This window comes from Somniosus microcephalus, chromosome 1 (assembly GCF_052327205.1).
Source record: "Somniosus microcephalus isolate GS21.2 chromosome 1, FLI_Smic_1.0, whole genome shotgun sequence".
Classification (NCBI taxonomy): domain Eukaryota; kingdom Metazoa; phylum Chordata; class Chondrichthyes; order Squaliformes; family Somniosidae; genus Somniosus; species Somniosus microcephalus.
Genome location: NC_140987.1, coordinates 393,384,800 through 393,411,878, shown reverse-complemented (window position 1 = coordinate 393,411,878; position 27,079 = coordinate 393,384,800).

Sequence of the window (27,079 nt, the reverse complement as noted above, 5' to 3'; positions counted from 1 at the left end):
GTTGTGGAGAATGGGGTAATCGGGCCAGACCCTGAAAGATTACGCCCACTTAAGGAAGTACCTTTACCTCACACTGTAAAAGCCTTAAGAAGGTGTCTGGGATTCTTCTCGTACTATGCCCAGTGGGTGGCTAGCTACTCAGATAAAGTCCGACCTCTTATTAAGTCGACATCTTTTCCGCTATCGGCGGAAGCTCAGGAGGCTTTCCTTAATATCAAACGGGACATTGAGAAGGCAGTGGTATGTGCCGTGGATGAGAAGATCACTTTTCAAGTGGAAAGTGATGCATCTGATTTTGCGTTGGCAGCAACTCTTAACCAAGCTGGTAGACCAGTAGCTTTCTTCTCTCGTACATTGCAAGGACCAGAAGTTCGACATTCTTCAGTGGAAAAGGAGGCACAGGCAATTATTGAAGCAGTCAGGTATTGGAGACATTATCTCGCTGGCCAACGTTTTACGCTCATTACTGACCAGCGATCTGTGGCCTTTATGTTCAACACTAAGCAGAGAGGCAAGATCAAAAATGATAAGATTTTAAGATGGCGAATAGAACTGTCAACATATGACTATGATATTCAGTACAGGCCTGGAGTATTTAATGAGCCATCAGATGTTTTGTCACGAGGAGTATGTGCCAGTCTAGGTACAGATAAGCTTCAAAGTCTCCACGACGCACTCTGCCACCCTGGGGTTACCAGAATGAACCACTTCATTAAGTCCCACAATCTACCCTACTCTATTGAGGAGGTCCGGACAATGACCAGAACCTGTCATGTTTGTGCTGAATGCAAACCCCGCTTCTATAAGCCGTCCGAGCCAGCTCATCTTATTAAAGCAACTCGACCATTTGAGCGTTTGAGTCTCGATTTTAAAGGTCCCCTTCCATCGAGCGACCGTAATGTCTATTTTCTTAATATTATAGACGAGTACTCTCGGTTCCCTTTTGTTATCCCCTGTCCGGATGTGACTAGTGCTGTTGTAATTAAATGCCTCTGCCAACTGTTTTCCTTGTTCGGCATGCCTAGCTATATACATAGTGATAGGGGTTCTTCCTTTATGAGCGAAGAATTACGACAGTTTTTGCTATCGAAGGGGATTGCAACGAGTAGAACTACCAGCTATAACCCTCGTGGTAATGGGCAGGTCGAGAAAGAAAATGCGACAGTGTGGAAGGCTATCGTACTGTCTCTGAAGTCACGAGGCCTGCCGACCTCTCGCTGGTAGGATGTCCTGCCAGACGTGCTGCATTCCATAAGGTCTCTTTTGTGTACAGCGACGAATGCCACCCCTCATGAAAGGATGTTTAGTTTTCCAAGAAAAGCTACTAATGGAGTATCGTTACCCACATGGTTGACGACCACGGGCCCTGTGTTGTTGCGCAGACATGTGAGAGGCCACAAGACTGATCCACTGGTGGAGGAAGTACAACTCCTCCATGCTAATCCCCAGTATGCGTATATTCAATATTCGGATGGGCGAGAGGATATGGTCTCTATTAAAGATCTTGCACCTGCTGGAGCTCGAAAAGAGTTCGATTCTGAGAGTAGAGTTTTCAATCGTGGTATTGGACCTTCAGAGACACAAACCCTCAGTGTGGAAAATACTGATGATTCTGGGAATTCGAATGAACCGGAGTTAGTACTCCGGGAGGAGCCTCAGCAAGAGTTACGTCGTTCCCAGAGGATTATCAGACCACCTGACAGACTGAATCTATAGCAGGGGGTGAATGTGATGAAATAACTGTGTTCTGATATTTGTACTTGCACTTGTAATGTCTGGAATGTTCCACCAGGGGGAACCACTAATGCTCCTCCCTGGCCCCGCCCCTCTTCTGGTATGTTCTACCAAGGGCTCGGTCGATGATGGACTCTGTTAACTCTGCCATGATTCTTATTTAATAAAAGGCTTCAGTCTTAAGCTTTAACTTCAGATTCGGGCAGTTATTTGGCACATCACTGTCAGAAATGTCAGGCCCGATCTGCTCAGTCACTTTCCCCACAGCCACCTTTGATGCCCTTGTCCTGAGCAAAACCTTTCCTCGCTCCTATCCCAGTCGACCCCACTGATGTGGCCCCGATCTTCACTCCCTCAAGTCCAAGCGGGCGCAGAATTAAGCATGCCCGGTGCACAGCTGGTTTAGCCATCTATCACCACATCAAGTGTTATTGGGCCTAAATATCCCCTGTCAAAACAACCCACTACTCCAGGGCCATCCTGGTGAGTAACGATAACCTCCAGCTTCTTTGCTCCATTTCCACCGTCACCTTAAACCCCTCCAGCCTGCCAGTTCCACCCTCACCTTCCACAAGTGTGAGGAGCTCATGGACTTCTTTGTCACTAATCTTGAGGCCGCCCATTCGGCTGCATCTGTTGCTCCCCCCTTCCCTTTGCCCACCAAGCCAAGCCTCCTCCCCAGGCTGCTCTGCCTTAGACCTGAACCCGTGTACCTCTGTACTTTCTCTCCTATCCCCCCCCATACCCTCGCCAAGCTTATCATGCCCATGAGACCCACCTCCTGCTTCCTTGACCCCATTCCTACTAAACTGCTGACCACCCAACTTCCTTTCCTGATCCACATGTTAGCTGATATTGTAAATGGTTCCGTCACCTCGGGTACTGCCCCCCCTCCCTTTTGCAAACCCCATCATCACCCCTCCTCAAAAAACACACCCTTGAGACCCCTGTCATTGCAAACTACCACCCCATCTCCAACCTTCCTTTCGTCTCCAAAGTACTTGAACGTGTTGTCTCCAGAATTTCCTCTGAAAGCCTGGCTTTTGGATTTTAAATTCTGGGTTTATGACCTCTCCCTAATCTATTGTAGTTCTACATGGGCGCTCATTTACAACTTCTCCTTTTATAGGCATCAAAGACCTCCATGAAACCACAATACATATTGTGGTTAAATAATATTTTCTGTTGTCCATGGCACAAATCTTGCATCTCAAAAGTTAAATCAACTCAGAGTAATTCTGCTGTAATGGCTGGAATAAATTCCAAAGTGTTGGAGAGGTTGGATTTATTTTTTGAAATAGTTGCCTTTTTGACTAAAGGAAAATATATTTTCTTGGAAAGCAAAAACATTGCAATATCCCTCTGAGAATTCCTTAATACTTAAAAGTATTGTATGCAGTTTCTTGTAGGAATGTTCTGTTACTGACAGGATCTAGTGTTTCCTTATTTGCTGTTTATTGTGATTTAATCTGTTTAGTTTGCTCATGAGAAATAACATGAGAGCTAATTCAAAATAGTTGTTGAACTGTGACCCTTGAACTCTGCTCTTGACATTTGCATTGACCACAATTCTTGAATGGAGCCAAAGATTCTGAGGTGTTTGTTAGTATTTCTCAATGAGCCCTTTAAAATAGTTATCTTTATGTTTCGAGTGACAAGCGCATTTTAACACAAATTGAGACAACAAACTTTAGCTATGCCTCGAGCAGAAGTCCCATTTATCAACTTTCTCAGCTATGGACTTCCTGCAGCCTCATGTTACCCAACAGTCATTCACATACAGCATGTTGTGCTGAAGCACGTTTGCAGTGCAGGCTCTGTAATAGAATACTCCTTTTACAGTATGTAGTGGTTGTGGGAGATCGACGCCAGAACAGACTCCGTGCAGCACTCTCCTGCATTTACATTCTTCTTCACCTCCAATCTATTTTGGATATGTTGGAGGCTGATTTGGAAACATGGCAAACCTTTTCTGTGTATGCAATGGTCCCCGGTAAGGCTACAGGAGAGCAGAAGTAAAGAGCAATCTAAAAGATTTTTTTTTCAAATTCTTTAAACACATGACATCGTCAACCTAGGGATAGATAGTGAGCTATCCCTGTACACTGTGTGTGCTTACGTCACGATGCAATTTTACAAAGCAACACATACGTGGCATTTACTAGCGTAACTGCTAATGATCAGAAAACCATGGCTGGGGGTGTGGAATTACCCGATAGGCACTCCCAGCATCTGCCACTTAAAAATACTGACTGGTGTGTCTTTAAGCAATGGTAACCAAATTACATCATGCAAACACAGCCCTGCATCAGAAATCAATGTTCATGTGTAAGGAGGCACATAAAAACTCCAAATAAACAAAAGTACAAATACACTTTGTAATGTTACTGTGCAAGTCTCTGGGCAAAATACATTTTCTAGAAGATGGAACTAGGAGTTAAAAGGTGGTTAACAAGTCAGTGGAGAGGTATAAAAACAGTGGAAGCAATGTGTGGCGTAGTGGAAAACAGAATCTGAATTTTGAGTATAGAACTCTAAGTTGGGAAGGACTTGTCAAAAATGTACAAGTCCCGTTTACTCACAGGATCCTAGTTCAGAGCAGGATTAAAACACCCTACAATGTAATGTTATAAAGCCATTTTTCCATCTGCATATTTCAGTTACATACTAATCTCGAAGAACATCATACAGCACTACTTGAATGTGAGTGTGTATAGTGAACTTGATGGCAATGGTATAAATAAATGGAAAAGCCAACAAAATAAAACAAACCAGCACCAAACTTGCTGTCTCTCCCTTTATTTCTTCTTCTTTTCCCTTTAGTCTTTGCTTTCAAATCAATTGTAAATCCAGAATATGTGACATTTTCCATGTAGACAAGGCTTTTTAGCATTAGTTACGCTGTTCCCCTAGCCCAGTTTATTTACTTTGTCAGGTTACAGCAGGGCTCATGTTTGGATCATCTGGTATGATGCAGTGAGCCAAGTCAGGCCCTCCGTCACACAATTAAACCTCCTGACCCAAGGTCTGATTTTCCACATGTGTGTTTGTGCATCAACCAAATGGAATTCTAGGCTGTTTACCCTTCCATTTACCCTGTGCGGCAGTGTAAATGTGCACCGTAACCTTTTTGTCTCCTCACCTTTGGTTGCATTAGCAGCTTCATTCACTGGATTCCTGGGAAATCACTGGGCTCTGAATTCTATCAATAGGAAAATATAGGATTTCAAAGCCTGCAATAATGTGATGTGATCGGTCATTTACCAGAGAACAATTTGTGAATAGGTATTTACACTGTTTTATTTAAGTAGATAAATAGTTGATGCAGGGGGGAAACAGAGCTATTGGGAAAGAGGAAAGCAATGAGATTAGGTTTGGATTGCTCCAGCTGAATGGGCTTCCTCCGTGTTGTACATTTTTTCGATTCAATGGTTCTAATTAACGAACTATAAATAACTATAAACCTCAGTTTTGTATGATTGGGTTTGAGACAGTCTTACTTAATGTTATACATGTGGTTCCTAACTAGACTTATAGGGGGGAAAATTCGGTTGGTTAGCACCTCCCGTTAGCACCTCTGGGGGGGCACTAACAAGGCGCTAGGAACTTAGTGCCCGAGCGAGGTGATTTTAATGCTGCTCATGAAATTGACCAGTCGTTTTGCGGCGGTGCTAAACACTACCGCCACGATCTCCTGTGCCCACAGATCGTGACGTCAGTCAAGCGTGCAATGCCCCGGTAGCGCCCCCTGCCTTAGCGCCTGCCGCTAGGAATGACAGGTAGAGGGGAACGTTTTCAAGTCGAGAAGGGGCTGGGGGAGCGCTATTTAAAGGCGGGCGCTTCCTGCCTTTTCTTGTCGGCAACATTTTTGGTTTTAACGCTGTCCTAAGGAGTTTTGGTCCTCAGCACCACTTTTGAGGTTCCTAAGCGCTGAGCTCTTTCCCTGGGCCTATCCATTAGTGCTTCCAACACAATTGCTTTTGAGGTCTCTCCAGGCCGAGATTCAAGGCTGCAATGAGTAGGGGGTGGCTGGCCAGCAAGATGGCCCCTCCCCTTTAAGAACTGGACAACGCCAGTCTGTCTGGCTTTCATGGTAACTGGCATCGGCCGAGCTTCGGTAGCGTTCTGAGGTAGAGCCTCGCTCCCTGGCGTTTGCGCCTTAAGAGAGGTGTGCAGCGCCTGATTTAGCGCTCAAATCACCTCCCGGGCGATAGAGGCGAATTTTGCAGTTGGAGGTGATAATTAGCGCCAGGCACTAAACTTTGCGCCCAGCTGATATTAGCGCCCCAATATAGGCAATACCGAATCTTTCCCCCCTAATTTGTTAATTTTTTCTAATGTGTATAAAATTCAGTGCCTGCAGGAAAGCAGGGGAGAAAATTGAAAAGAAACCTTGCAGATGGTGGCAAAATACAGTCAAGTCTGCCTAATGTTATACCCTGCTGGATAAGACACAATTATAACATTATATGTACTATAACAATAGGGGAACTTTCTTTATAAACAATTGGAAACCCTTCCAGATCGTTTAAGGCATTTATAATTTCAAGAATGAGAGTTAAAAACAATCCAATATGTGAGGGTGCCAGTCAGTTCCTTTTTGTAACCTCTAGATGGCACCTTCACTTTGTTCCTTTGTTAATTGTTCTAGTCTCTCCTCTTGTGTTAAATCAAAAACAACTAAAAATCCAGTAACTTTTAAGAACTCAAATCAGAAATTAAATTAAAATTTGGTCATTTGGACCTATTATGCACTCCAGTCCCCGCGGCGCCCACCGGTCACGAAATTGCTCGAGCGTGCCGGCGGAGACCGCGTGCTCCATCTCCAGGGCCACCCGGGCGCGAACATGGCCGCGGAAGGGCGGGAGGCAATCAGGCCGGACGACCCCGTTGTTCTAGTCTCTGGTGTTAATTGTTCCTAACCCTGTGTTAGTTTTTAATCAGCCTGTTAGCTGTTTATGGGTGGCACCTGGTATTCTTGGTATATAAGTTCTGTTGTTGTTTCACTCAGGGCTCAGTCCTCACTAGGGTGAACCAGGGAGTTAGTCTTGACAATGTTCCTTGTCTTGACTAGGTGCTCTGTGTGACTAGCCTTTGCTCTATGACAGCTTGCCTTCACAAGCTGGCTGCCATAGTTCTCTTGAGCTATGTATCTAAGTCTGTGTTCTAGTTCTCTCGAGTTATGTATCTAAGTCTGTGCCATAGTTCTTTTGAGTTATGTATCTAAGTCTGTGTTCTAGTTCTCTCGAGCTATGTACCTAAATCTGTGTTCTAGTTCTCTCGAGCTATGTATCTAAGTCTGTGTTCTTGTCTCTGGATTTAAGATGTATTTAAGTCTTGTTCTGTTGAGCTGCTTGTCTTGGTAAGGTGCTGTTTGGACTAGCGTGTTGCTATGTGGGAGCCGTTGGGATCTTGTCTTGAGCTTTGCATTGATAAGCCGATTACCCTTGGGGTAGCTTGTCTGGAGTTTAGCCTCGGCAAGCCGGTTGCCCCTTGTGGTAGCTTGTCGCAAGCTCAGTATAGACAAGTGGGCTTCCTCATGGAAGCTGTCCTGAGTTCCTATCTTGACTAGCCGTCTTGTAACTTGTCTCTAGTTCTCTTGTCTCTAGTTCTTATGTATATTGCTGTGTCCCTTGTGTTAATCTGGTTATGTGTAAATCTAGTAAAGTTCAAACAAAGTACTGTATATGTGTCTCTCGTCTGGTTTCTGCACTTGGGTCCAGATCCTACCTTGCCCGGAGAGCACGGCCTCGTATTTATACAGCCCCGTGGCTCCCCAACCCTGACACCAATATAACAACAGGAAATGCTGGAAAAACTCAGCAGGCCAGGCAACATCCGTGGAGAGAAATTAGAGTTGACGTTTCAGGTCAAAACCCTTTTTCAAAACTGGAAAGGAAATACAATAGATCAAAGGCACGGCTGCGATAGAACAGAAGAAGTAAAAGAGACATTAAGAGGTATTCAAAACCAGACGAGATGGTAATAGGACAAGTGGAGACAAAAGACGGCTGAGATTAGGTGTGAAGTGTACTGGCAGGATGAGGCAGAGCTGCCATGTGGGAGAGAGAAAAAAAAGGGAAGGGAAGATCCAAAACAAAGGGGTGGAAAAAAATATAAGTAAAAATGTATTAGGGGCTGAGGTTATGATCTGAAATTGTTGAACTCGATATTGAGTCCGGAAGGCTGCAAAGTGCCTAATCGGTAGATGAGGTGCTGTTCCTCGAGTTTACGTTGAGCTTCCATGGAACAATGCAAGAGGCCAAGGACGGTGAGGTCCGAGTGGGAATGGAGCGGTGAATTAAAATGACAGGCGACCGGAAGCTCGGGGTCACCCTTACGGACTGAATGGAGGTGTTCCGCAAAGCAGTCACCCAATCTGCGTTCGGTCTCCCCAATGTAGAGGAGACCGCATCGTGAGCAGCGAATACAGTATACTAGATTGCAAGAAGTACAAGTAAATCGCTGTTTCACCTGGAAGGGATGTTTGGGGCCCTGGACAGTGGGAAGGGGGGAGGTACAGGGGTAGGTGTTACATCTCCTGTGCTTGCACAGGAAGGTGCCAGGCAAAGGGGAAGGGCTGTTGGGGGTGATAGAGGAGTGGACTAGGGTGTCTCGGAGGGAGCGGTCCCTACGGAATGCTGAAAGGGGAGGGGAGGGGAAGATGCGTTTGGTGGTGGGATCACTTTGGAGGTAGCGGAAATGGTGGAGGATGATCCGTTGAATGTGGAGGCTGATGGGGTGAAAGGTGAGGACAAGGGAAACCCTATCGTGGTTCCGGGAGGGAGGGGCAGGGGTGAGGGCAGAAGTGCGGGAGATAGAATGGGTGCCAACCACGGTAGAGGGGAATCCTCGGTTGCGGAAAAAGGAAGACATGTCGGAAGCACTGGTGTGGAAGGTGGTATCGTCGGAGCAGATACGGCGGAGATGGAGAAACTGGGAGAATGGAATAGAGTCCTTACAGGAGGCGGGGTGGGAGGAAGTGTAGCCCAGGTAGCTGTGGGAGTCAGTGGGCTTGTAGTGAATATTGGTCGATAACCTATCCCCAGAGATGGAGACGGAGAAGTCGAGGAAGGGAAGAGTCAGATATGGACCATGTGAAGGTGAGGGAAGGGTGGAAATTGGAGGCAGTGAATAAAATTGTCTAGTTTGGGGCGAGAGCAGGAAATGGCACCGATACAGTCATCATGTGGTTGACACGGCCCTCGACCGTGTCCGTTCTATCTCCTGCACTTCTGCCCTCACCCCTGCCCCTCCCTCCCGGAACCACGATAGGGTTCCCCTTGTCCTCACCTTTCACCCCACCAGCCTCCACATTCAACGGATCATCCTCTGCCATTTCCGCTACCTCCAAAGTGATCCCACCACCAAACGCATCTTCCCCTCCCCTCATCTTTCAGCATTCCATAGGGACCGCTCCCTTCGAGACACCCTAGTCCACTCCTCTATCACCCCCAACAGCCCTTCCCCTTCGCCTGGCACCTTCCCGTGCAAGCGCAGGAGATGTAACACCTGCCCCTATACCTCCCCCCTTCCCACTGTCCAGGGCCCCAAACACCCCTTCCAGGTGAAACAGCGATTTACTTGTACTTCTTGCAATCTAGTATACTGTATTCACTGCTCACGATGTGGTCTCCTCTACATTGGGGAGACCAAACGCAGATTGGGTGACCGCTTTGCGGAATATCTCCATTCAGTCCGTAAGGGTGCCCCTGAGCTTCTGGTCGCCTGTCATTTTAATTCACCGCTCCATTCCCACTCGGACCTCACTGTCCTTGGCCTCTTGCATTGTTCCACGGAAGCGCAACGTAAACTCGAGGAACAGCACCTCATCTTCCGATTAGGCACTTTGCAGCCTTCCGGACTCAATATCGAGTTCAACAATTTCAGATCATAGCCTCGGCCCCTATTACATTTTTACTTATATTTTTTTCCACCCCTTTGTTTTGGGTCTTCCCTTCCGCCCCCTTTCCTTTTTTTTCTCTCTCCCACATGGCAGCTCTGTCTCATCCTGCCAGTACACTTCACACCTAATCTCAGCCGTCTTTTGTCTCCACTTGTCCTATTACCTTCTCGTCTGGTTTTGAATACCTCTTAATGTCTCTTTTACTTCTTTTGTTCTATGGCAGCCCTGCCTTCGATCTATTTTATTTCCTTTCCAGTTTTGAAAAAGGGTTTCGACCCGAAACGTCAACTCTAATTTCTCTCCACGGATGTTGCCTGGCCTGCTGAGTTTTTCCAGCATTTTCTGTTGTTATTTTGGATTTCCAGCATCTGCAGTATTTTGCTATCGTAAAAACAATCCAATGTTTTACTTTAATTGCACTGTAATAGGAGTTCTTTATTTAACAAAATCTGTTACTTTGGACTGTTTTAACTTTGAAATCGAATCATGAGCGATTGTTCCTTCATTTTTTGCCAGACGAGCAAACATTTTTGAGTCCAACAAGTGGCTAGATGAGCGTTGCATATAATATCGAATGTCAGAGAGCGTCTGGACTTGAAGGATCAGGAGCAATGCCATCATCAAAATTCTCGCTCTCCTCACCAATTTCTTTCATTAATTCTGACTCGGGTCACCTCAAAGCTTTGATGGAGGCCGAGGAACATCAGCAGAGATCACGTCCTGCTCGCTGAGGTCACTCACTAACACTCTACAATTAGGGACGGCTTCAATTTCTTCAAGCTCCTCTTCTTTACTGACCATACCCACGTGGTGAAAGCAGTTCGCAATGTTGCTCTGATTCACAACTGCTAGTGAAAAAATTCAATGGAGTCCAGCAAACTGATCCGAGATTTCAGGCTTGGCTTCGTAAACAGCTAATCTTTTCCTAGCCAGAGTCTTTCGATAGTGACCCTTGGAAAGCTTGAGAACACCAGTGTGCATCAGCTGAACCTTAGCAGTGGCACTCTTTGGAAGATGGGCAAGTTCCACACTCATTAGGCAGGAAAAGATCAGGATGTGCTGGGCAGTTATCCATAATGATTAAAAAACATAAGAAATAGGAGCAGGAGTAGGCCATCGAGCCATTCAATAAGATCATGGGTGATCTTGTGCCTCAACTCCACTTTCCTGCACTATCCCCATATCCCTTGATTCCCTTAATGTTCAAAAATCTATTGAGCTCTGTCTTGAATATACTCAATGACTGAGCCTCCACAGCCCTCTGTAGTAGAGAATTCCAAAGATTCACCACCCTCTGAATGAAGAAATTTCTCCTCATCTCAGTCCAAAATGGCCGACCCCTTATTCTGAGACTGTGACGCCTGGTTCTAAACTCCCCAGCAAGGGGAAACATCCTCCCTGCATCTACTCTGCCAAGCCCTGTAAGAATTTTGTATGTTTCAATGAGATCACCTTTCATTCTTCTAAACTCTAGAGAAGATAGGCCTAGTCTACTCAATAACACACGTCTAACCGGAGCTCAAAATTTTCTGTCCAGAGATCAAATGTACTCCTCAAAAATTATAGAAGTCAGCCAAGGTTATTGATTCGAATGGTAAATGATGACTCCAGGGAAGCGCTGAACATTTTTAAAACAAAGGAAGTGAAAGCTGCTGAGATTTGGCCATATTGGTGCCCAGTGGAAGAGTTATGCGTTCTTTGCTCTGTTACCCACTAACGCATAACTTTTCTATGAGGCGCCTGTTGCGAAAGGTGTGAGACCACCCTGGCAGAAGCTTCCAGAAAAACCCTGGTTCATTGAGGTTGAAAACATCACAAGGCTGGCAATTTTGAAGTAATGCAGGCAGAATCGGTGAAAGACATCGGTTTGTTATTTCAGGTGTCACTTCATTGACTTCTCCAACCATTGTCTTATAAGTTATGGCACGAACTTCTTCCTGATTCGTTCCAAGTTGACTGTAGAGAGATTGCTAAACCTGATTTCTTCCGCAATCTTCATGGATTTTTCCAACAAAATGTGTTCTGATGTTCTGTGAAGATTGCACGCAGCCTTGAACCTTTCAAGTGGTTCTGCTCCAGCGTCAGAGTTTAGAAGTGCACACCATTCCATGTCACTTCTGAAATCTCTGCTTGTGGCTTGTTTTAAGACAGAATCCTGTTGTTCTTTGTAGATTTTGCTGATTTGTGCCTGAGTGACATCATATTCTTTTGCTAATTCAGTCTGTGACTTTGACTTTTTGCCAAGAGCAGTGATAATTTTGTACTTGTGACTCAAATTCAGATTTGTGCACTATGGGCGTTAAAATACTGAACTGTAACATCCGCTTTTAAATAACTGCACCCCACCCTTGTAAGAAGATGAAGTAAACAATCTGCTCGTGTCAATCTGTGGTCAGGTCAATCTGTGATCATTAAAATTTGTACATGCTGTAATGTATGTACTGTAGTGTATGTGCCTTTAAGAGCCCCATGTGTACTGTAATGCCGGTAATGGCCACTCGGGCTATATAAGCCTGTATATTGTGTTGTATCCGTTAGTTCCCCTCCAGACTTTGTTTAGTAAACATCTATCAAACCAACTCCTGTCTTCAGTGTCTATCAACACACAGACACAACAGTGGCGACGAAGTGGAAACGGACTTACCTGCAATTCGGCAGCACCTCAAGGACACCGATTCCTCTGGCGTCCAGAAGAATCAAGAAAGTGAAAGAAGCTGTGGTTTCACCAGCTGGCCAAGCTGGTGGCAGGTACTGCGCTAATCCTTCCTGGGCATCAGGCTGGGGCTCCAGCGGCTGGCTCTACAGCTGGGCCAAGCAGCGAAAGCGGAGGCAAGCAGTAACAGACGGGGAGGGAGCACTCGGGAGACGGCCGGCGCTGCAAGCAGGTCGGCGTTCAGGCCTAGAGAGAAAAAGTCCGGCGGGAACGAGTCTCCAACTGTAAATAAATAAATAAATAAATAAATAAAAAAAGAACGGAAACCGCGGGAAACAGCGTTGTCATCGGCAGCAGCGGCGGGAAAGCACGGGAAGCGCCATATCTTTTCTGCAGAAAGGAAAGAAAAGCGCGGGAAGCGCCATATCTTTTCTAAGATGCCTAAGTCTGGCAATATTCATTCTTTTGATAATGAGATAGAGGATTGGACCACATATGTGGAAAGAGTGGAGGTATATTGCACTGCAAATGGAATAGAAGATGAAAAAAAAGCTTCAGTACTGCTAAATCTAATGGGCGCAAAGACATACGGGCTGTTACGAAATTTAATCACTCCAGCCAAACCAAAGGACAAGAATTTGAAAGAAATTGTTGATACCCTACAGGAGCACTTAAACCCAACACCGCTGCTGATAGCGGAACGATTCAAATTCTTCAAGAGAAATCAACACAAGAATGAAAGTAACGCTGATTACCTCACCGAATTAAGGAAGCTATCAAAACACTGCCAATTCGGGGCAGGACTAGCAGATTATCTTCGAGACAAATTCGTCTGCGGTCTCTTAAGTGAAGGAACACAGAAAAGGTTGCTTTCTGAAAAGGATTTAACACTGGACAAGGCTTTCAGTATGGCTGTATCATACGAAGCAGCCACAAGAGGGGCTGCAGAAATACAACAAAAGACACAGGACTTCGGCACCCATGAAATGACACAGGGTTTCGAGAGATGTTATCGCTGCGGCAGATCCACCCATGACCAGAGGGACTGCTGGTTCAAGGACAAAGCATGCAGGCAATGCGGAAAGATTGGACACATTGCACGGGTATGCCGATCTGGATGAAATAAATCCACAGACAGGAAAAAAAAAATCAATAAAGAAAAGTACAGAAAAGTACAAATGATGACGGACAGTAGCTCCGAAGACCAGAAGAGCGATAGCGACTCCGAAAACAAGAGACTAAGCTGTCTCAAATTACATAATGAACTTGCCAAAGATGATTACCAGACCATTTGGGTTACCCTCACGATAGCAGGGTCCCCAGTTAAAATGGAGCTAGATACAGGATCAGCTCTGACTGTCATAAATCGACGGGATTACGAGCGGCTATTTCCGCATATACCTTTAAAAGACACATCCATTATCTTGAAAACATATACGGGGCAGAAAGTATACCCCAAAGGAAAAATAAGGGTGCCTGTTGTATACAACGGCAAGGAAATACAAAAGTTGTATTTATACATTCTACAAGATGGTGGCCCACCGCTGTTGGGACGTGAATGGATCAGGAAAATACGTTTAGACTGGCACTCCATTCAGGCACTGACGGTGACCAGTAAGAAAAAAAACGATGATGATGTCATACCTGAACGATTAAAAGACATCTTGGCCAACGCCAAAGAAGTGTTTCAAGAGAAACTAGGAACCTTGAAAGGCATCACCGCCTCAATAAAAGTGGAAGATGCAGCAATTCCCAAGTTTTTTAAAGCAAGACTGGTGCCATACGCAATTCGTCCAGCAGTCGAGGCAGAGCTGGAGAATTTGGAAAATGCAGGCGTATTATCCAAAATAGATTGGAGCGAGTGGGCAACACCCATCGTTCCAGTCATGAAGAAAGCATTGAATAATGATAAATCTGAAGAACAGAGAAAAATTCGCATCTGTGGAGACTTCAAGGTGACGGTATACCCGGTCCTTCACATGGTACAGTATCCTCTTCCGAAGATAGAAGATATTTTCGCCTCACTATCCGGAGGGAAACGTTTCACCAAAATTGACTTGGCACAGGCATATCTACAGATGGAGGTTGAAGAGGCCTCTAAAAAGTATCTCACGATAAATACACACAAAGGTCTGTACCAGTACAATCGACTGGTTTTCGGAGTAGCATCCGCTCCAGCTATCTGGCAAAGAGCTGTGGAGCAAGTCCTCCAAGGGATTCCGGGGACTCAGTGCTACCTAGACGACATCCTTGTAACAGGAGAAAATGACAATGAGCACCTTGCCAATTTGGAGCAGGTGCTCACTAGGCTGAGAGAACGGGGCCTACGAGCAAATCACCCCAAATGCGAATTTTTTCAAAATCAAATATCATATTGTGGCCACATAATTAATAAGGAAGGGTTGCATAAGTCACCTGAAAAAATTGAAGCAGTCATAAAAGCCCCAGCACCTGAAAATGTTTCACAATTAAGGTCGTTCCTGGGATTAATAAATTACTATCATAAATTCTTACCAAACTTATCAACTCTTCTACACCCTCTTAATGAACTGCTACAAACAGGAGCAATTTGGAAATGGAGCGAAGACTGTAAACGTGCCTTCCATAAATGCAAAAACTTAATCACGTCCAAAGAAGTTTTGGCTCATTACAACCCATCACTGCCAATCAGACTAGCGTGCGATGCATCCCCTTATGGCATAGGAGCAGTATTATCACATAAATTCCCTGATGGCTCGGAACGGCCGATAGCTTTTGCGTCACGCTCATTGAACTCAGCTGAGCATAACTATGCCCAAATCGACAGGGAAGCACTCAGCCTGGTATGGGGAGTGAAGAAATTCAACCATTACCTACACGGACAAAAATTTACCTTGTTGACTGACCATCAACCCCTCATCTCCATATTCAACCCTAAAAAGGGTGTTCCCATTATGACAGCGCAAAGGCTACAGAGGTGGTCCCTTTTTCTAGGGGCACACCAATACAACATAGAATACAAAGGATCAAAACAGCATGGGAATGCTGACGGTTTATCGCGCCTACCGTTGCCAACGGTAGAAGAGGCACCTACAGTAGACCCAGTGGAGATGTTCCACTCAACCATAGTGGAATGTCTACCAGTAACAAATTCTGCCATTGAAAAGGAAACGAGAAATGACCCGACTCTCTCATGAGTCTACGACTTAACGGTGAAGGGATGGCCAGCACATGGCGAACCACTGTTGCCAGCATTCTCGCAAAGAAGAGAACAGCTGTCAGTATGCCGAGGAACCTTGATGTGTGGATCCAGAGTGGTGATTCCACGCAAACTCCAGGATAAAATGCTAAAGGAGCTTCACGAGGGGCATCTGGGTGGAGTGAAAATGAAGAACCTAGCCAGAGCGTTTGTGTGGTGGCCAGGTATCGATGGAGACATAGAAGAAATGACCAAGAGCTGCCTAGGATGCCAGAAGGTCCAAAACGCTCCACCCCAAGCCCCTCTACATCCATGGGAGTGGCCCTCATCTCCCTGGCAAAGGGTACACATCGACTTTGCTGGTCCATTTATGGACTCAATGTTCTTAATCGCGGTTGATGCACACTCCAAGTGGCCGGAGGTAATAAAGATGTCCTCCACCACCACGGAAAAAACCATCACAGTATTAAGGACCATATTTGCCAGGAATGGGCTGCCGGAACAGATCTGTTCTGATAATGGACCGCAATTTGTGTCCGAAGAATTCAGGAAGTTCTTAAAAAAACAATGGGGTTAAGCACTACACGTCCGCCCCATACCATCCCGCCACCAATGGATTGGCTGAAAGGTTTGTCCAGACCTTCAAGAAGGCCATAAAGGCCATGGGTAATGAAGACATAAAACTTCAGCACAAGGTGGATAACTTCTTGTTCGCATACAGGAATGCAACACATATGGTTACAAACCAAACTCCCGCCATGATGTTCTTCAATAGAAGCCTAAGATGCCGGCTGGATTTGATCAAGCCCAACATCAGAAGGGACGTGGAGAACCGGCAATTTCAAGGCATGAATGAAAGGCCAACTAGAACCTTCCAGATAGGTCAACAAGTTTTGGCCCGGGACTACCGTACCGAGAAATGGCAGCCTGGAACTATCTGCACACGACTAGGACCGCTGATGTATACCGTGGACATCAGAGAAAGCATAATAAGGCGCCATGCTGACCAAATCATAGAGTCATCTGAAAAGGGACAACCTACACCACAACTCTATACGCCTAACGATGAAGTAGAGATACCCATATCTACCTCCGATCCGGTGATACTGGAACCCGATGAACCCGACACTGGCATTCAAGCCGAATCAGCCTTGCCAAAAGAACCTACTACACCACCAGAAACTACTACACCACCGAGGCATTATCCGGACCGAGTCAGGAAGCCTCCAGAGAGACTGACTTATAATTAATTAACTGCAGCAATGTGTATATTATTTTTCTTATAGCATGTAATTAATAATTACTTAAAATATTATGTACTGGTTAGCTAAAAGGGGAGGAATTGTAGTGTATGTGCCTTTAAGAGCCCCATGTGTACTGTAATGCCGGTAATGGCCACTCGGGCTATATAAGCCTGTATATTGTGTTGTATCCGTTAGTTCCCCTCCAGACTTTGTTCAGTAAACACCTATCAAACCAACTCCTGTCTCCAGTGTCTCTATCAACACACAGACACAACATGTACCTTTAAGGGGGAGAACTACTTTTTACAGCTCATGTATACTGTAGTACCGGCAGTGACCACACCTGTATATAATGTTGAGTAGTAATCTGTACAGTTCAGTTGCAGTCTGAGCCACGTTGAGTAAACACCGTTTGCACCGTTCTCCGCAGTCTGTGTCTGATTATACACGGACATAACAGTGGCGACGAGGCAGATTCGAACCTACCTGCAACTCTGCATCACCTCCCAGGGATTCGCTCCTGGAGAACAGTGGAAGAAGGTCGAGTCTAGAAGGCACGGGCGTCGACCACGGGCAACCGCCCAGTCATCCAGCTGAGATTTGAGCATCGCAGGGGAGGCTGTTGAGAGCCAGGCTTGGCTTTCCAGTCACGGTGGCCCAGCGAAACGGGCTGGCAACAGGTACTGCGCAGACCCTTCCTGGACAGCGGCGGGCAAGAGCCCGACCGAGCGGCACAGAAAAAGGCCGAGCAGTGTCAACGGGGGGAGAGAGAGGGCAGAGCGCACAGGGCGCAGCCGGTGTTCCGGACCGAGCGGCGTCAATGGGCGGAGAGATGAGAGAGAGCAGAGCGCAGCCGGTGTTCAAGGGCCGAGCAGCGTCAATGGGGGAGAGAGGCGCGCAGGAAAACACGAGGCACTGCCATTGCCACGAGGACCGCAGAGAGCGGCGTTGGCAGCAGCGCAGGAGCAGCGCGCGAAACCCACAGGGCGTCGCCATTTGCCACGAGGACCGCCGAGAGCGGCGTTGGCAGCAGCGCGGGAGACGCCATTTTAAGCCGCAGCGGGGAAGAAAGGAAAGCGCGGGAGATGCCATTTTAAGCCAGTCTAACCACACCCAAAAATGCCGAAGAGTGGCAGTATCACTGCGTTCGACAATGAAGTCGAAGATTGGACGACATATGTCGAACGCATAGAATTATACTGCAAGGCGAATGAAGTGCCAGATGACAAGAAAGTGCTGGTATTGTTGAATTCAATGGGTGCAAAAACGTATGGCTTACTACGAAACCTAGTAACCCCAGAGAAGCCAGTAGAAAAGGATTTTGAAAACATAGTGTCAATCCTACAGGACCACTTAAACCCCACACCGCTGCTGATAGCAGAAAGATTTAAGTTTCACAAAAGGAACCAGCATACAGATGAAAGTAATGCTGAGTATTTAACGGAACTGCGCAAGCTATCGAAACACTGCCAGTTTGGAACGGGACTAGCAGATACTTTAAGGGACAAGTTTGTGTGTGGGCTTCAAAGTGAAGGAACCCAGAAACGGCTTTTATCTGAAAAGGACCTTACGCTGGAAAAGGCTTTCAGCATTGCGGTATCATATGAAGCAGCAGCACGGGGCGCTGCAGAGATACAACAGAGACCGCAAGAATATGGCACAAACGAAATGTCACATGGAACAGAGAAGTGCTATCGCTGCGGCAGAACAACACACGACCAGAATCATTGCTGGTTCAAAGACAAAGTGTGCAGACAGTGTGGAAAAGTAGGACACATAGCACGAGTCTGCAGGTCGGGGAAGAAAACCAGCAATAAGAAACCGACCAAAGGAAAGTACAAGAAGGTACATAAGATAACGGAGAATAGTTCAGATGAACAAAAGAGTGATAACGACTCCGAAAGCAGGGAACTGAGTTGTCTGAAACTACATAATGTGATCACAACAGAGGATCACCGAACCATTTGGGTCACTCTCAAGATAGCAGGAGTCTAGCTAAAGATGGAATTGGACACAGGATCAGCCCTAACAGTCATAAACCGACAGGACTACGAGCAGCTATTCTCACACATACCCTTGAGAGACACAAAAATTATTTTGAAGACGTACACGGGGCAAAAAGTCTACCCCAAAGGAAAAATAAGGGTGACCGTTATATATAACGGTAAGGAAACACCAAAACTAGACCTGTATGTATTGCAAGATGGAGGACCACCATTACTGGGACGTGAATGGATCCGGAAAATACAACTGGATTGGCATTCCATACAAGCACTGAATGTGGCTGACAAAAAGGATGACGACGTCACACCTGGGCGACTGTCAAAGATGCTAACTGACGCGAAAGAAGTGTTCTAGCAAGGACTCGGAACACTAAAAGGCATGACAGCGACGATTAAAATTGAAGAAAATGCAAGTCCAAAATTTTTTAAGGCCAGACCGGTACCTTATGCGATCCGCCCAGCCGTCGAAGCAGAGCTGGAGAGTCTGGAACGTTCAGGTGTACTGTCCAAGGTAGACTGGAGCGAGTGGGCTACACCCATCGTCCCTGTGATGAAAAAGTCATTGAGCAGCACGCCTGGGGAACCAAGGAAGGTTCGCATCTGTGGGGACTTTAAGGTAACAGTGAACCCGGTCCTTCACACCGTACAATATCCACTTCCGCGGATTGAAGATATTTTTGCCTCACTATCTGGAGGGAAACGCTTCACTAAGATTGATCTGGCCCAGGCGTATCTGCAAATGGAGGTAGAAGAAGCATCAAAAAAATACCTCACAATCAACACCCATAAAGGTCTCTACCAATACAACCGGCTGGTATTCAGGGTAGCATCAGCTCCGGCTATTTGGCAGAGGGCAATGGAACAAGTCCTGCAAGGGATCCCAGGGACCCAGTGTTATTTGGACGACATCCTGGTCACGGGCGAAAATGACAGTGATCACCTTGCCAACCTGGAGCAGGTGCTCACTAGATTGCAGGAATATGGGCTCCGAGCTAACCGCCCCAAATGCGAGTTTTTTAGAAAACAGATCTCGTATTGTGGCCACGTTATCGGCAAAGAGGGGTTACATAAGTCCCCAGAGAAGATTGAGGCTGTAGTCAAGGCTCCAGCACCGGAAAATGTGTCACAACAGCGGTCATTCCTCGGGCTGGTAAACAGCTTCTTTCCCAGGGCTGTCATCCTACTGAACTCCACAAATAAACTCTAAAGCCTGCACATTTGCCAATGCACTTTATTATGGTTTTGTTTATGTTAATGTATTACAAGCCAAATGTATGTTGAATGTTTAAATGTCTTAATCTAAATGTACACTCTCGGGAGCCGCAAGCTTACATTTCGTTGTACTGCACTTGTGCACTAACAATGACAATAAAGTTGATTATGATTATGATTATGATACTACCATAAGTTCTTGCCAAATTTGTCTACAATACTACACCCACTGAACACCCTACTGCAAACTGGGGTGCCATGGAAGTGGAGAGACGAATGTAGATGAGCTTTCCAGAAGAGCAAAACACTAATCACATCGAAAGAGGTATTGGCCCATTACAACCCAGCATTACCAATTCGGTTGGCATGTGATGCGTCACCCTACGGCATTGGAGCGGTGTTGTTGCACTAATTCTCGGACGGCTCAGAGAGGCCAATAGCCTTTGCGTCACGATCACTAACCTCAGCCGAGTGTAACTACACCCAGATTGACAGGGAGGCCCTCAGCCTAGTGTGGGGAGTGAAAAAGTTCAATCACTATCTGCACGGACAGAAATTCACCTTGCTGACTGATCACCAGCCTCTTGTCTCCATTTTTAATCCAAAGAAGGGCGTTCCGGTGATGACTGCGCAACGACTACAAAGATGGTCTCTTTTTCTAGGGGCGCACCACTATGAGATTGAATATAAGGGCACGAAACAGCATGGAAATGCTGATGGGCTATCACGCCTGCCACTGCCTACTGCGGAGGAAGCACCAGCAGTGGGTCCTGTCGAAATATTCCATTCGACTATAGTTGAATACCTACTGGTAACTAACGCTTGTATCAAAAAGGAATCCCGAAATGACCCGACACTGTCTCAGGTATATGATTTGACGGTGAAGGGATGGCCAGCACATGGCGACTCACTGTTGCCAGCATTCTCGACAAGGAGAGAACAGCTGTCAGTGTGCCGGGGGACCTTGATGTGTGGATCCCGAGTGGTAATTCCACCCAAGTTAAGGGATAGAGTGCTCAATGAGCTTCATGAGGGTCATCTGGGAGGGGTAAAAATGAAAAGCCTAGCCAGGGCTTATGTGTGGTGGCCGGGAATCGATAAACAAATCGAGGACCTGACCAAGAGCTGCTCAGGATGCCAGAAAGTCCAAAATGCACCACCACAGGCCCCTCTACACCCATGGGAGTGGCCCTCATCTCCATGGCAACGGGTGCATATTGATTTTGCTGGTCCATTCATGGACTCAATTTTTTAATAGCCGTGGATGCGCACTCGAAATGGCCTGAGGTCATCAAAATGTCCTCCACCACCACGGAGAAAACTATTGCAGTCCTATGGACCATTTTTGCCAGGAATGGCTTGCCAGAACAGATTTGCTCCGACAACGGACCACAGTTTGTGTCCGAAGAGTTCCGGAGGTTCTTGAAAAAGAATGGGGTAAGGCATTACACATCCGCCCCGTATCATCCAGCCACAAATGGATTGGCTGAGAGGTTCGTACAAACCTTTAAAAAGGCAATAAAGGCTATGTACAATGACAACATTCCACTGCAGCACAAGGTGGACAATTTCCTGTTCGCCTACCGGAATGCGACACATGCAGTCACCAACCAGGCCCCAGACATGATGTTCTTTAACCGAAGGTTAAGATCTCGCCTGGATTTGCTCAGACCAAACGTACGAAGAGATGTTGAGAGTAAGCAATTCCAGCACACCCATGAGAAGCCAACAAGGAGCTTCAATGTAGGGCAACCAGTCTTGGCCCGCGGCTACCGAACAGAGAAATGGCAACCAGGAATGATATGCACACGGCAGGGCCCACTAATGTACACAGTGAACGTTGGGGAGAGCATCGTGAGACACCATGCTGACCAGATCCTAGAGTCACAGGAACAAGTCAACCCCATGCCTCGCCCATATGTACCTGGTGATGAACCCGACGTACAGGTAGCATCTACCCCAGAAACAGTAGCATCGGAAGCTGATGAACCAACTGACGACAGGGGGCCAGAATCGCCTCCGCACCAAGAGCAAGACACTCGGGAAAGGCGCTATCCAGAAAGGATCAGGAAGCCTCCCCAAAGACTGAATTTATAAATAGACTATTTTCAGCTAATGTTGCATGTTAAAAGTGTTAATTGTAATTAGTTTGATATTTAATTGTTAAATGAGTGTTATGGTACTGTTAATCTAAAAGGGGAGGAATTGTAATGTATGTACCTTTAAGGGGGAGAACTACTTTTTACAGCTCATGTATACTGTAGTACCGGCAGTGACCACACCTGTATATAACGTTGAGTAGTAATCTGTACAGTTCAGTTGCAGTCTGAGCCACATTGAGTAAACACCGTTTGTACCGTTCTCCGCAGTCTGTGTCTGATTATACACGGACATAACACATGCAATGAAAAATTCAGAGTGTTACACACCAAGAGAGAGAAAAGAACTATCCGCTGAGTGAGAGAGCTATACACCGAGAGAGAGTGGGAGAGAGAAAGAGAGACCTACACAGAGAGAAAGAGAGCTACACACCGACGAGAGAGAGAGAAAGAGAGACCTACAGACAGAAAGAGAGTTACACACCAACCGAGAGAGAGGTACACGTCAAGAGAGAGAAAGAGAGACCTACACAGAGAGAAAGAGAGACCTGCACAGAGAGAAAGAGAGCTACACACTGACTGAGAGAGAGGTATACACTGACAGAGAGAGTTATACACCAACTGAGAACTAAACGTCGAGGAGCCTTTACACAGTAAACCTCCAGGGAATCAGAGCACGCCAGGGATTAGTGACTCTGCCCACTTAGTGAGGGAGACTCACTTAAATAAAAAGGACAAGTTCGGTTGGGTTTGCGGGTCTTGCTTTGAGGAGTGCTTTAATGTTTGGCGAGGTTGTTGATCCAGTGAAGTTCTGCACCTGTGAGCTGACAGTTGGTTAATAATTAGATATTGTAACATTTTATTGTAACATTCGGGTACCAAGTGTACTGAGTGTAACAATTGTTTGATCCGTCCAATACAAGACACCATGAGCAAGGGAAAGGTCCTCTGTTTGTGACTAAGGCTTTGCTGTTTCAATCTGCACCATGCAAGTTATTATTTTTGATTGAACTATGGTGTAACATTAGTTAATCTTTTGATAATCAGGCCTGTAAATATGCATGACGTTAGACGAATTATGACATTATACGGCTATAACAGTATGCAAACTCAAATGTGTACAAAACATACCAAGCACAGCTGGGACACACCACCAGTATAACATCAAGGGCTAGAAATTTGTTATAACCAAGGAATAGGCCGTGTCAGTTGAAAAGTTAGAATTAGCGCCAGGTGCAAATGCTTTAGACTGCACGAAAAATTTGTGCTCACTGCTCAATAAAATGATTGGAGTCCTAAATCAAGTCTTAAAACCCAAGCTCATTGGTGTTAGACTTGAACGGTCGACCAATATCGGATGCAGTCTAATCACAACTTGCGAGGGCAGTGCTCTACCCGGCAAGTGGCAGGAGGGCCTCACCGCAAGTCTTCCGCACCATGTGGAGGGAGGTAGCGCATGTCTCGGGCAGCACTGTGGTCCCCAGGACCCACACACAGTGCAGGAAGAAATTTAACGACCTCACTCGGGTGGTCAGGGTCAGTGAATGCTTCAAATGCTACATACAGGAGAGTTTGGTTTATCCGGAGGTTGTATGTCCAGAAACCTCGATCTACCGGCAGAAATCAGGAGCCGTTTTGTTAGGTTTTTTTTCTTCTCGTGGCTTTTTTTTCTTCTCGTGGCTTTTTTTTCAACAGTCAGGCTCTGGAAAGTCTCTCTGAAGCTGTTGCTAAGCTACAGAGACGCTTCCAAGGTACGGGCCGACTGTTCAGAAGCTGTTGCTAAGCAACAGTGTTTGTTGTCAGATACGGAGATGAAAACCTCCGTATGCTTCAACATTAACGCTGGTATGTCCGGCAGTTTTGATAGATCGGCAACAGCTCGGTCCTGTCGGTGCCGGATATAACAAAGTTTCCTGTACCACCATCTGTACCACAAGCTTCACACACTGCTCAAAGCACCACACCCCCAGCACTCACCCACCTACAATCTCTACCTAGCCACACTCACACCCACATCTCACACCTTGCACACAATGACAGCTATTCAATTATGGCAGGCACATCACCCAAACACATTGCTCCACACTCACTCACACACTTTCCTTTCTCTTGCAGGCCAAGGTGGTTCACAACAGGAGGGAGCAGGAGCACACAGGCGGGGGACAAGCCGACACCCAACCACTGTCTGCACTGGAGAATCGAGTGCTGCAAATCATTGGGTGCCAGGTGGTGGGCGCCATGGCCACCAGCGACGTTGACCCCTTGGGGATAACAATGGTATGTTCATCCCTACTCCTTCTTCCCCCTCACCCCACAAGCGTTTTGCACCTTCCACCTAATCATGCTGTGAGCATGCATTTCTCCCTTCCTGCCGCCTCCCTTCACCTTAACCCGACTCTTGTGCCTTTATGCTTTCAGATAATCAGCAAGCACCTGAGCAGCCTGTCCCTGAGGGCATGGTAGCGAGCAAGGCGGGAGAAGAGGAGGAGGAAGAACACACCACGTCACTGCATCTCTCACCTGCAGGCACTAGCTCAGATACTGGTACTACATGTTCTTTAGAGGCTAGCAATTGCAGCGGGATCTGCACAGGGTGAGGCACCAGGGACAAGTGGGCTGCAGCAAGGCCAGGGGGAAAGGGTAGCTTGACGGTTAGCACCTCGGAGGGAGAGTTCATGCGCGAGTTCTGCTGCACAGGACTCAGATGAGGACCTCAATGGGGAGGCCTTTAGAAGAAGGGTTATGGGCATGCACATGGAGATGATAGATGCAATGGCAAGATTGCCCGAGAGCCTTTCGCCAATGGTAAGGATCGTGGAGGAGTCCGCCTCCAACATTGCACAAGGCTCTGCGCACACCATGGAGCCCATAATTTCCAGTCTGCAAAGGATGGTGGACTCCTAGAGAGACCGTGGCGACCCAGACCTGATGCCGCGTGTGATGGGCGATCTGGCAGCTTCCATTGCAGCACAGGCGGAAGTGACGCAACATCTTAGTGCTGTTCTGGAGTCTGTGCTTGGTGGCATCCAATCTCAGACTGCTCTCATGCAGTCTCAGCTTGATGCCACACAAGCTCTGACTGCTGCCATCATCGCTGTGTCTACCACCATTGACTGGGGCTTTCATGGTGTCTCAGCAGGCCAGCAATCTGTGCTCCAACAGATTGCTAGGGATGCTGAGGCACTGCCCAGGGGAGTGGCAGTGGGTCAGTGGAGCAGGAACCTGCTGTCCTCTCTCAGGATGACAGCATTCCTGCTCCCACCACTGCCACTCCGCCATTGCCTTCGTCAATGCCTGTCATCCAGCCAGCCCAGACTGCTGCCGCCCATGCTGAGGTGGTGCAGTCTACAGCCAGGCCTTCCAGGTCCAGAGCTGGTCAAGGACGTCCTGCAAGGCCATCTGAAGTCTCCCACACCGACACTCAGCAGCCTTCCACCAGCCGTGCTGCAGCCATTGGGCCAACACTTCGTAGGAGCACTAGAGCAGGCTAAGGCATAGTAACGACAGGCACTAAGGGATTGCACAAGGGTGAAAAGTAAATATTTTGGTGTAAATATGTGTCCACTACTTTTTGATAAATTTATTACTTCACTTACCATTCTTTTGTTGTGTCTCTCATTTCAGCTTTGCGCTGTGATATGGCCTGCGAGATGAATGGGATAATGGGGGTGTGGTGAACAAAGGGGATCTAGGGTTTAAGTCATCCTGGTGTGAGGCTGGAGGTCTGTTTGGAGGAGGTGGCAGAGTTCTGTGACCATCTCCTTGATGAGGTGGAGCCGTCTAATACACGGCTCCTTGCTTAATTGAAGGTAGGAGAAGTGCTCTCGGAAGGACTCCTGGTGAGAGCCCTGATGTCCCTCCTCATCTCTCTGTGCACATGTTCCTGTATTTCTTGCTGCCTACGTTCCCTCCGCTGTAGATCCTGGAGGGCGAGGTGGCATACCAGTACAGCCCCCATTACTGGTGCCAAGTGTAGCAGTTTGAATCTTTGAAGAATAAATGTAGCTACTTTTTAGTTGCCAGAAGACTCTTGGTACAAAAGAATATTGAAATTACTGAATGAAACTGTTGCAGTGGGTGAAACTAACAAAAAAAGCCACTGAAACTGCACTAACCTGACAGCTGCGAGTGATTACTGATGATCCCTTTAAATAACATCCCTGGAGCCAGCTTCCTGGTGCCGCACGCCAGCTCTCCCTGTCTGTGTTTACTCCAGGTGGTGAGGTAAGTGGCGAGAATCAATTTTGTAAATCGGGCGGTCAGGAGCATTGCACATTCACTGACATCACGATCTACCTGGTGCTGACGTTCCCAGCAATACCTCTTACTGTTGGAGCTACGGGGGGGGGGGGGCAGATTTGGCGTGTGGCGCTGGATTCGTCTTGCCCTGGCGATACTGGTCTAGCACCCCATTAGTGCCATCAACTGGCGCTAACGGGAGGTGCTAAGGGGATGAATTTTACCCCCTAAGCGTATTATAACAATAGCATTGTGATCTCAACTGTACCAAGCGTCTACATTTTCTTTCATTTATTCTCGGGATATGGGTGGCGCTGGCAAGGCCGCACCTATTACCTATCCCTAGTTGTCCTGATAAGGTAGTGGTGGGTCTTCTTTTTGAACTGCTGCAGTCCTTGTGGCGATTCTGCTCTGACAATTGTGATAGATTAGGAATTCCAGGATTTTGACCCAGCGATGATGAAGGAATGGTAATATATGTTCAGGTCAGGGTGTGCATGTGTCACTTGGAGGGGAACTGGGAGATGATGGTGTTTCCATGATATTGCTGCTCTTGTCCTTCTTGGTGGCTGATGTTGTGGGGCTGAGAGGAGTTGTAAAAGTAAGCTTGGTGAGTTGGTGCAGTGACTCCGGCAGATACTATATACTGCAGGAGGTGTTTGCCAATGTTCCCGCTAAGCTGCACACGTATGCGGCCACGCAGTAATCTGAAAGGTCCCGCGCAGCCGCTCACAAGCTTTTACGTTGGAAATACCGTGCATGCGCAGGAATTTAAAGAGAATGTACATTGAAAGAAACAGGCCGCGCAGAA